This window comes from Hypanus sabinus, unplaced genomic scaffold (genome assembly GCF_030144855.1).
Source record: "Hypanus sabinus isolate sHypSab1 unplaced genomic scaffold, sHypSab1.hap1 scaffold_533, whole genome shotgun sequence".
Lineage (NCBI taxonomy): Eukaryota > Metazoa > Chordata > Chondrichthyes > Myliobatiformes > Dasyatidae > Hypanus > Hypanus sabinus.
The window spans coordinates 227,678-240,184 of NW_026781395.1; the positions used below are offsets into that span (position 1 = coordinate 227,678).

General features: G+C 48.5%; 1 long non-coding RNA gene across 1 annotated transcript; it reads right to left on the reverse strand.

Moving 5' to 3' along the window:
• Window positions 1-4,634: 4,634 nt before the first annotated feature.
• On the reverse strand, window positions 4,635-6,353 carry LOC132389332 (uncharacterized). The gene is made up of 2 exons (XR_009510492.1): window positions 6,260-6,353; window positions 4,635-5,594 (listed from the first exon to the last, which is right to left on the reverse strand). It is a non-coding gene; the product is annotated as an uncharacterized LOC132389332 (long non-coding RNA).
• Between the last annotated feature and the right edge of the window lie 6,154 nt (window positions 6,354-12,507).

Sequence of the window (12,507 nt, forward strand, 5' to 3'; positions counted from 1 at the left end):
AAGATTCACTCTAACAGACACTCACAGTGACATCCGCTGTCTCTCCTGTGTCCACCCGGTTTGTTACTTCCTCTGAGAACTCTGGCAGGCTTGTCCGGCAAGATTTGTATTCACAGAAACTATGCTGACTCCGACTTCCTTGGTCATTTCTTGGACTCCATAACTTATCCATCAAAATAGATACTGATATTTTCGCAGCGACCAAGGCCGCTTTGGAAAACTTTTCCATCATCCAACTTCCCACACACTTTTACTGTCTTAAAGATCCTTCCCTTGGCTGTAATGCGGTCCTTAACCTCTCTCGTCAGCCGCGGTGACTACCCCTGCGATATGAGGACTTTGTGGCATATCTATCTTGTGCTTTGTGAAATATTCCCAGAAGCTCCAGCCATTTCTACCCTGCCGGGATCGTTCCCAGTAACCTCATCCAATGCACCTGCCCAAGCTCCTCTCTCATCTGCCTGCAATTCTCTTAATTCCATTGTGATACTGATACCTGTGACTTATGCTTCTGCATCTCAGAGTGAAGTATGAATTCAATCCAACGTATTCAGTTAAGAGACCTCTAGCTGTTCTCCCTCACACTTAACAATTCTGACTCACTAGCAGGGACCGGACCACCCTAACTTTAGTTGGTCCGCCCACACTCTCCCTGTATCCAAAAGTGATATAACTGTTTTTCAGGGGGTTTGCCGCAGGGGTACTATGCACTGGCTCCTTAACTGCTTATCTCGTGTATTCACCAGTCGCCGGGGCCGGATGAGATGTACCCCAGGCTACTGTGGGAGGCGAGTGAGGAGATTGCTGAGTAGCTGGCGATGATATTTGCATCATCAATTGGGAGACAGGAGAGGTTCTAGAGGATTGGACGGTTGAGAATGTTTTTCTTTATTCAAGAAAATGAGTACAGATAGACCAGGAAATTATAGACCAGTGAGTCTTGTCTCAGTGGTTGGTAAGTAGATGGAGAAGATCCTTAGTGCCAGGATTTATGAACATTTGGAGAGTATAATATAATTAGGAATTGTCAGCATGACTTTGTCAAGGGTAGATCGTTCCTTACGAACCTGATTGAAGTTTTTTGAGGATGGGACTAACACAGATTGATGAAGGAAGAGCGGCAAGGTGTTTCATAAGTTACCCCATGCAAGGCTTATTGAGAAAGTAAGGAGACATGGGATCCAAAGGGACATTGTTTTGTGGATCCAGAACTGGCTTGCCCACAGAAGGCAAAGAGTGGTTGTAGAAAGGTCGTATTCGCCATATAGGTTGGTCACCAGTGGAGTGCCTCATGGTTCTGTTTTTGAACCTTACTCTTCGTGATTTTTTTGAATGACCTGGATGAGGAATTGGAGGGATGGGTTAGCAAGTTTGCTGATGACACTAAGGTTGGAGGTGTTGTGGATGGTGTGGAGGGCTGTCAGCGGTTACTTCGGGACATTGATAGGATGCAAATTCGGCTGAGAAGTGGCAGATGGAGTTCAAACCAGATATGTGTGAGGTGGTTCATTTGGTAGGTCAAATATGACGGCAGAATAATGAATTAATGGTGAGACTCTTGGCAGTGTGGAGAATCAGAGCGATCTTGAGGTCCGATTCCATTGGGCGCAGGGTGACTCAGTGGTTAAGTGAGTGGACGGTATATTAGCCTTCATCAATCGCGGAATTGAATTTAGGAGCCGAGAGATAATGTCGCAGCTATATAGCACCCTGGTCAGACCGCACTTGGAGTACCGTGCTCATTTCTGGTCACCTCACGACAGAGAGGATGTGACAGACATAGAAAGGGTGCAAAGGAGATCTACAAGGATGTTGCCAGATTGTGAAGCAGGTCTTATGAGGATAGCTTGATTTAACTCAGCCTTCTCTCCTTGGACGGACGGAGGATGAGAGGTGCCCTGATAACGGTGTTTTAGATGTTGGGAGATACTGATCGATGGATGGTTTGAGGCTCTATCCCAGGTCTGAATTGATTGCCACAGGAGGACACAGGTTCAAGGTGTTGGGGAGAAGGCACAGAGGATATGTCAGGGGTATGTTTTCTTCACTCAAAGAGTGGTGAGTGCGTGGAATGGGCTGCCAGGAAAAGTGGTGGACGCAGATACGAATGAGTCTTTAAAGAGATTTTCGGATAGGTACATGGAGCTTAGAGAAATAGAGGGCTTTGTATAAGCCTAGTGATTTCTTGTGTAGGGACATGTTTGGAACAACAGTGTGGGCCGGAGGACGTGTATCATGCTGTAGCTTTTCTATGTCTCCATGGGTATAATTCTCTATATGTCCAATCTATCATCTTGGATTATTTAAAAATTTCTGGATGTTAGCATTTACCCCAAGACGTTGATCCGCTGCATCTTGTCTCTCTCCACAATAGGTCTACTGCGGGTGGAAACTCACTTGCTCAGCCACTGGGCCTTGGCCTTGGACCATCTGGACAACAACAATATTGACAACAGCTCATCGTTCAACACCGTCATTTCCTCAGTTTTATTCAACAGGATCCAAATCCTGGGCCGTTGTATCTCCCCCTACAACGGAGTTTCATACTTCCTCATCGGGAATCCACAGTCAGTGTAGATCGGTGACAAGATTTTGGATCAGCGGATAGTGCTGAGGGAACAGGGATTTGGACAGAGAGGAAAATGGGTAACGAAATGGCTGATGGAATACAGTGTCCGGAAAGGGATGGATCTGTGCCTCTACTCATTGGGATTCAGAAGGCTCAGAGTTGACCACATTGAAACCTATTTAATGTTAAAGGGACTCAGTAGAGGGACTGGGAGAGAATAGTTTGTCTGTTGAGCGAGGCTCAGACATGCAGGGGAGATTCAGAAATGAAGGATGCCAATTTGGCACGGAGATGAGGAGGAAATTCCTCAGCCAGACACGAGTGAATTTCTGGAATTTGCAGCAGGCGACGATGGAGACCAAGGCACTGGGTAAATTGAAGATCTATTTAAGAGAAAGATCGAGTGAGGGAAGAGGTTCTCCTGAGGAAATTTGAGCAGGTGAGGCCTAACTTGAAAAGCAGAACCAAAAGGGATGACTGCCCGAGACCCGTGCAAATTGGCATAGGGTAACGAAGATTCGAAACTTAAAGAACTGGTTTGGGAGAAGTGGATTTGAATTCATGAGAAATCATCGGTAATATTGGGGAAAGAGGAAGCAACTCCAATGGGACGGGGTGCACCTGAACCGTGATGGGAACTGGATCCCAGCGAGTCGTATTACAAGGGCTGTGGATTTAAACTAAATAGTAGGGGGTGGGTTCAGCAGACTGTCTGAGTACGGATCAAGCAAACGAGAAAGGTGTAGATAAAGATCCAGTAAAATCAAAACATAGAAAAGGGGGAAGTAAGGGTGGAGTGAAGTGAAGCGAAAAAATTCAAGTGTAAAGAGATGAAGATGACATGATTTTAAAAGCATAATGAGTGTAAAAGCACTTTATCTGAATGCCCGTAGTTTTCCTAATAAGGTCAGTGAACTTGTCGCACAAATCAGTACAAAGGAGAGTGATTTAGTGGCCATTATAGAGATGTGGCTGCAGGGTGGAGAAGATTGGGAATTAAATATCCAGGTATATCAGGTAATATAGAAGGACAGACAGGAAGGTCAAGGTGGTCGTTTAACGCTTTTCATTCAGGATGAAATCAAGGCGATTGTGAGAGACGATTTAAGATCTAAGGAGCAGAATATTGAATCCATCTGGGTAGAGATAACGGATAGAAAAGGGAAAAACTCTCTGCTGTCAGTTGTCAATTGAACAGCGAACAATATCATTACAGTGTCACAGACAGGAAACAGAGGAATATCTGAGACATGTAGGAATGGAACAGCAGTTATCATGGGGTCTTTATCTCGCACAATCAATTTGTTCGAGGCAGTCTTGAGGAGGACTTCACAGACAGCAGCCGTGATGGCTTTCCGGAACAGCATGCTGTTTAATCTACAAGGGAACGTACATCCAAGTTCGGAATTCCCATCCCCCTGAGTATGGAGAACAGTTACTTCCCATTTGAGACTCAGACTGACAATTATTCCCTACCACACTCCTTCGTGGAATGTCCTAGTTAAAAGACTCTTGTTGAGCACTCAGTGCACAACCGTAGGCTTTTCATTTCCTCTTTGGATTTATTTACTCTAGTCTTGGTTATTTCTAATCTGAGTCTGAGTGAATTCTAGACCTGACTCTGCGTGTACCTTCACCACCGTCCATATCTCTTTCTTTACAGAAGGGATTACAACGTCAGCAGCGTGAGGAGATGTGGTCTGTCACTGAAAACTCGCGGGTTTCTCCGGATCAACGGTGGAGAGCATTCTGGTTTGTTTCATCTCCGCCTGGTGTGGAGGCTGCAATGCAGAGGGTCGCCGGAGGCTGCAGAGGGTTATAGCTTCAGCCAACCCCATCGCAGTCAAACCACATCCCCACCCCACAAAGAGGAATTATTCAAAAACTACCCCATCCATTACTGAGGACCTTCACAACCCGGGAAGTGCCTGTCGTTATTTGTACCATCGGGGTGGAGGTACAGGTGCCTGACGATCCGCACTCGACGACTTAAAACAAACTACTGAACTTCCACCCCCACCATCAGATTACTAAACCCTTCTCGGATACATGAACAGCCTCGATATTCCCCTATTTGCTGAGTTTATTAATTTTTGGAACTTATATTAAATCTACGGCATTGCGGAGTACCGATTGTGCAAATGATCTACTCTCGGGTGGTACAAGTCAAAAACAATAAATAAGATGGTGATTCCGGTGGCAAACACGCGATACGGATAGATAGGACATGTGGCACGCTGGTCTTCACTGAGTACAGGAGTCGGGAGGTCACATTGCAGTTGTACAGGACATCGGTGTGGCCACACTTGGAGTACTGTGTTCGGTTCTGTTCGCCCTGCTGTAGGAAAGATGAGCTGGAAAGAGTGCAGAGGGAGATTTACGAGGATGTTGCCGGGATTCGAGTGGCTGAGTTGTGGAGGCCGGGCTGGCGTAGGGAGTTTATTCTTTGGGGAGTAGGGGTGACTCTACAGAGGTGTATAAAACCCTGAGGAGCACAAATAGAGTGAATGCGCACAGTCTTTTACCCCAGAGTTGGAAATCTGTGAACCAGAGTACACAGGAGTGAGGGGAGAGTGGGTGGAGAGGAGGGGAGGGATACCAGACGTGGAGTGGTGGAGAACGATGCGGGTGGGGGAGAGAAGAGTGGGAGAAATGGTGGTAAATAAAATGGTATGCTGGGGAAAGAGGAATGTAGGAGCGTGTTGGTGGAATGGGATGCGAGTTGTGGAGGGGTGTATTTGGGAGAAGGGCAGAGTGCGTGAAGCGGGAATTTGAGGATGAGGTGGACAACAGTGGGGAAGAGAGACGGGAGAGGAAGACGGATTGTAATGTGAATCAGTTTGGCCCAACGGATTGTTGACAGAGATCCTGGATCTTTTCAGGAATATCCGTGCGAAAATGTGCAGACTTCTCGCAGATGAAACGGTGTCGACGATTGCAACGGATCCCCCATCCGGGAGAGTCGCAGTTACCGCAGTTGGGCATTCCACTGTCATGCTTCAACATAAGACTAGAAGCCGATTCCCTATCAAAGAATGTTAAAGAAATTTAGCAGAGTCAAAACAGCTCCAGGAGGAAACCCGAGACGTCACTAATTTAATTCCACTTCAGTGTTCTTTCCATAAGGCAAGTGATCCGCTTAAACTAGACCCCAGACCCGTTTCATTCCCCACGGCCCTGTGTCGTAATCTAATCTACGATCGTGACCCCCACACTTCGCACAGCCACGGTGTGTCTCCAAACTAATCCCCCTGACCCCGTCACAAGCCAGAATCCAGTGTGAATCCGAATCTCACCCGGCTTCGCATTTTCCAATCCAATAAGATCCATATAGATTGCCGATAGCGTTGGAAACACCATTCTGCAAAATTAAACCTCATCAATTAATGTTTAGGAGGAGCCTCTTCCAATGTATGAACTGGGGAGTGTGGGATGGGATGGTCGAGAGAGTGAGAGTGAGAGAGAGAGCGAGTGTGTGAGTGTCTGAGGGAGAGAGAGAGAGAGAGAGAGAGAGAGAGAGAGAGAGAGAGAGAGAGAGAGAGAGAGAGAGAGAGTGGAAACTTCACTCTGTGTCTGATCCCGGGAGTGTGTGATGGGACGATGTGGAGGGAGATTCACTCTGTGTCTGACCCCGAGAGTGTGTGATGATTCTTGTGTTACTGTGTAATCTTCTCGTGTTGTGACACATACCGCTTCATCCCTTGAATTGATTTCCAGCAGCCTTGAACCACGGTTTGAACATTCTTGCACCGCTCTGGGGAAAGCTGTTGTAAACGTGGTTATGTAATAGCACCAATCTTTCTTTCTGATCCAGTCTTCGGAACAAGTTTGCTCTGGAAATCAGGGACAAGGAAATGTGACAGACAGACTGAAATTCCCTTCACACTTTCCCTTGATACACACCCGGTGTAACACACAGACTGAATTTCACCCACACCTGAGGTCATGAACACAGTGAATCTCCTCCCACACCGACCCATCGCACAATAACAGGGACCAAGCACAGTGCCGGTCCCTCCAAACCATCCATCAAATTCTCCAGGGGTCAGGATCCTGAGTGAGTCTCGTACAAGGTGGACCTATCCACACAGAGGCACAGAATGAAGTTCCCTCCACATTTTCCATTACAGACTCCCCTCTACCTAAGTCCCCTGATACACTCCCGGAGTCATACACAAAGTGATGTCTAACTGACCTTGCTCCCTCCACAACAACACACTGCCGCGCTTATGGTTCGGACACAGACTGAAGTTGCCTTCACACTCTCCTATCGCACACCCCCGTGGTCAGACACTGAGTGAAGCTCTCTCTCTCTCTCTCTCTCTCTCTCTCTCTCTCTCTATCCACGGCCCCATCACTGACATGGGTTCAGACTGCACTCTGCTCACTGTCAAGTCACAGGTTCCTGCGGATAGACACAGAGTGAATCTCCCTCCACTCCGTCCCATTACACACTCCCGGTGTCAGACACAGAGTGAATCTCCCTCCACACCGTCCCATCACACACTCCCGGGATCAGACACAGAGTGAATCTTCCTCCACACAGTCCCATCACACAGTCCCGAAATTAGATACACAATGAAATCTCTTCACATGATCCCTGTGTCAGTTGTAGAGTGAAGATCCCTGCAGGCCATTCAATCACACACATCCTGACAGGGCAAACGCATGTCAGCGTTCCATCCCGATGTCTGCCATGCAGAAAAGTTCCGAAAACACATTCCCAGGTTCAGACACAGAGTGGACAATTCCAAACTGTCCCATCACACACTCCAAAGATCGGATTGTCCCTCCGTAGCATTCCCTCACACGCACACTGTGTCAGTCACAGAATGAAGCTGCTTCCACAGTGTTCTTTCACAGCCCACAGAGGTCAGACGCGGAGTGACACTCCTCCCATGCAGACCCATCACACTACCCAGAGTTGAACACAGTGTGACGACGCATTGCACTGACACATAAAATACTCCCGGTGTAAATCTCAGAGTGACTCCCACTCCGCACTGTTCCAAGACACATTTCTGGGGTCAGACACAGAATGAGACGCCCTCTAAACTGCCCCATTGCACTTTCCCGGGGTCAGATACAAACTCGCATCATACCCTCCCATAGTCAGTTTCAAAGGAAAGCTCGTCTACACCGTCTAATCTCTCCTGCTGCCATACTCAAGCTGAGTCTCCCAGACCAATCACAAGGTGTAGCTCCCTCAACTCCTCCTCATCAGTAACTTCAGGAGTCAGATACCCATCTCCTACCCCACACAATATCACAAAATACCTGAGGGACAGACACACATAGAATTTCAATCCGCTCCTCTCCTTTACACAACCTCGGAGACAGCCGAAGAATGAAGGCTCAGGGTCCCATCATACTATCCCGGTGTCAGACACAGAGTGAGTCTCCCTCCGCACCGTCCATCACACAGTCCCGGTGTCAGGCACAGAGTGAATCCCCCTCCACACCATCCCATCACACTCTCCCGGTGTCAGACACAGAGTGAATCTCCCTCCACACCGTCCCATCACACACTCCCGGGGACTGACACGGACTAAATCCCCCCCCCCCCCACACCGTCCCATCACACTCTCCCGGTGTCAGACACTGAGTGAATATGCCTCCACACTCCCACCCCACCGCATATTCCCGTATTGAGACACTGTATGAAGCTCCTCCTACACGGTGACATCAGACAAAACGGGCGTCAGTAAACGAGAGAAGCTCCCTCCGCATCGTCCTGTCACACTCCACTGGTTTCCGACGCGGAGCCGAACACATCCAAGCACATGTTATCTTTCTCGGTTTCAGGCGCACACATGACACACGCCCGCCAAAAACGCTCTCACACCAAACACCCCCCCCCCACCTTCCCGCCTATAGCTACCCATGGCATACACACTGTGTCAACCACAACGACCCATCATACACAAACGGGGTGAGACACAGATTTAAAATCCCTGCAAACTGTCCGATCACACACTAACAAGGTCGAACGCAGATTACCTCTCTCCACGGACCCATGACAGACACCCGGGGTCGGACGTGGAATGATGCTCCCGTCAACACTGTCCCATCACATACTCCCGTTGTCAGACAAAGAATTTTGCTCCCTCCACAAAGCTTTGTCACGCAATGATAGGTCAAAGAAAGAGTGAAGCACTCTCTCCATGTCCTCGTCACTCATTCCGGCTGTCAGACTCCATACTTCCACACCGTCTTATCACACACTCCCGGCCTCAGGCACACAGTGAAGAACCCTCCACACCACCCCTCGCTACCTCCCTGGATCAGGGAACAGAATTTAGATCCCTCACGTCCTCCAATCACACACAGCCTCGATAAGGCACACTGTGAATCTCTCTCCATGGCCCCATCGCACAATCCAGCCGTCAGACACAGAAATAAACTCCGTCAGCACACACGACGAGGGTGATTCTCCATCGTTTGCCTCTCAACGCATCACGTAGCAAATTTCAGTCACAGAGTGAAGCTCCCTCCACACGACCCCATCTCACACTCCCGAGTCTAATACAGTGTGAATCTCCATCCTTACGTCCCATCAAGCATCTCCTGGCGGGTCACAGAGTGAGACTCTCTCTCTGATCCGTTCCATCACACCAACTTGTGTTTTCACACAAAGAGAAGCTCCACCCACACCCTCCTGTGGCACACTCACGGCGTCAGACTCCCTGCTCAATATCCAATCACACAATCCGTTGTCAGATAGAATATACGTCCATTTGCACTATCCAATCACACACTCCTGGAATCAAACACAATCGCTCTCCCGCTCGACGAGCCCATTACACACTCCCGGGTTCAGGCACATAGTGAATCCCCCTCCACACCGTCCCATCACACACTCCCGGGGTCAGACACAGAGTGAATCTCCCTCCACACCGTCCCGTCACTCACTCCTTGGGTCAGACACAGAGTGAATCTCTCTCCACACTGTCCCATCACACACTGCCGGAGGGAGACACAGGGTGAAGTAGCAATGCTACGTCTCACAATCCCGTTGTCAGACACAGAGTGAATCAAAATTCACAATGTCCCATCACACTCTCCTGGATTCAGTGACAGAGGGAAACTCCCTCCATGCAATCCCATCACACACTCACCGGGTCAACCACAGAGTGAATCACCCTGCCTGCCAACTCTTCACACACTCCCGATGTCAAGCACAGAGTGACGCTTCCTCTCCCCATGCCTGCCCTGTGATGAGGAGAGGGTGAAAGTGGGGGATGATGTCTCACCTCTTCTGCTGGTTAACAGTTCACAGATTTCAGCTTTGGTTTCGTTGACAGATCTGTACTTCGTTTCCATCTCAGTGAACTGGTGACGGAGATCGTTGTTCATTCGTTTAAGATCGAACAGATTAGAGTTTCGCTGACATGTTTCGTAAGACTGACGAATCTGTGATACTGAGTGAGATGGTGAAGGATTTTTAGCGTTTACAGTAACACGTGATTCAGCGTCACGCCAGCGAACGGGTCACAGAGAGTGTTGCGTCAGTGTCACGGAGAAGGGCGTCACAGTGAAGGATGTACTGATGGCACAGGGAGAGGCGTCGGCGTCACCTTGATGGGAGTGTCTGTGTCACGCTAGGGGGTATATCAATGTCCCGGTGAAAGTCTTTTTTTTTGTTTCTATTGTGGTCTGCGTCAGTATCGTATGGGGCATGTCCGAGTTGCTGTGAGGAATGTGCCGGCGTCACTGTGAATTTAACTGTCGGTATTACGGTAAGGGGTTTGCCTGTGTCAGGGTGAGGTGCGCCTAATTGCCTCAGTGAGCGGTGCATCGATGTTATGTTGAGGCGCGATACTGTCACGGTAAGGGGTGTTACAGTGACATCTGAGTCTTTTTCACAATGCGGTGCGGAGCGGATCACATTGAGGAGCGTGAAGATGTCACGGTGTACGCAACATCAGCGTCACGGTGAAGAACGTATCGGTGTCACTGTGAGGTGTGTTTCGGTGCTGCCTTGAGGAGTTTATCAGTAACGCCATCAGGGACATGTCGAAGTTATTGAAGGGTACCATGCAGCCAGTGTGACAGCAATGTGCGTGTCACGGCGATGGTCGTTTCAATGTCGCGGTTAGGAATGTATCTATGTCTCTTTGTAAGTCGTGACCGTAATACGGTAACAGCATTGTTAATGTTATGTTGAATGGCGTGTCGGTGTCAGGACGAGTCTTGATTGTGTTACGGTCAAGGCCGTGTTTTTATCACGGTCAGAGGAGTGTCCGTGTTATAGAAGATAGAGCATGGAATTGTACAGCACAGTACGGGCATTTCGGCCCACAATGTTATGCCGACCCGTAAACCCTGCCTCCCATATAACTCCCCACATACCTGTCAAGCAGCCTCTTAAATTTCAGTGATGATTCTGCCTCCGCTATTGACTCAGGGAGTGCATTCCACGCACGAACCACTCTCTGAATAAAAACATTTTTTAAAAAAAACTTCCTCTAATAACCCCCGTCAACTTCTTACTCTTTACCTTAAAGCCAGGTCCAGTTGTATTGAGTAGTGCGTCCTTAGGGAAGAGTCCACTCTATATATTCTTCTTAATAACTTGTATAACCCTATCATGTCTCCTCTCATCCTCCTTCTCTCCAAAGAGTAAAGCCATAGCTCCCTAAATCTCTGATCATAATTCAGACTCTCTAAACCAGGCGGCATCCGGGTAAATCTCCTCTGTACCCTTTCCAATGCTTCCACATCCTGCCTACATTAAGGCGACCAGAACCGGACACAATAATCCAAGTGTGGCCTAACTTGAGTTTTATAGAGCTGCACCATTACCTCTCTTTCTGTGGAAAGTGGCCAATGAGTGAGTGGGCCAGTGAAGGTGTGGAGATTTAAGGGTTTGACTCGAGAGACATTTGAAGATCCTGTTAGCGAGGAAGACCAACCAGGCGTGAGCCACGGTGGAACGGCCTCTGTCACTGAGTCTGACCCTGCGGTGCAGAAGGATGGGACGGAGAAGAGGAGAACTGTCGTCATTGGAGACTCTATAGTCAGGGGAGCAGACAGGAGATTTTGTGGACGTGAGAAAGAAACCCCCATAGTTTGCTGTCTTCCGGGTTCCAGGGTCCGGGATGAATCTGATCGGGTGCATGACATCCTGGCACGAGAGGGAAAACAACCAGAAGTCGTGATACATGTTGCTACCAAGGACATAGAGTGATGAGGTGCAGAAGTGTGAGATCCGGGAACTAGGCAGAAGGCTGAAGGACAGGACCTCAAATGTGGCGTTCTCAGGATTGGTGACAGTGCTACGTGATAGCGATGGTAAGAATTGGAGGAGTTGGCAGTTGAATGCGTGGCTGCGGTTCTGGTGCAGGGGGCAGGGGTTTAGATTTTTGGCTCATTGGGATCTATTCAGGGGAAGTCAGGACGTGTGCAGATTGTATAGGTTGAATCTGTGCTCGAGGGGGAGCAATATGCTTGCAGGTATGTTTGCTGTCATGGTTCGGGAGGGTTTAGACTAATTAGCAAGGGAGATTGGACCCGGAGCAATAGAGCAGTGAAATAAGTGTATGGCGTAAAGACAGATTAAAATATAGAAAGGAACTGAGGAATGAGTAACAGAATAAAGGGTGTAAAGATCGTAAGGTGGAAGGGCTCAAGTGTGCGCAATTCAATGCAAGAAGCATCAGGAACAAAGGTGATGTATTGTGATGTAGTGGCCATTCCGGAGAAATGGCTGGCACCAGGGCAGGAATGGATTCTTAATATTCCTGGACTTCAGTGCTTTAAAAGGGATAGAGAGAGCGGAAAAAGGGAGGAGAGTGGAGGATGCTATCACGTACCTGCTGCACAAATCCCTCTCTCACCTGGATAGTGTCAGTGGTGCTGTGAGGATTAAATTCCTGGACATCTCTAGTGGTTTTAACACCATCCAGCCCAGGACCTTAAGGCACAAACTAAAGGAG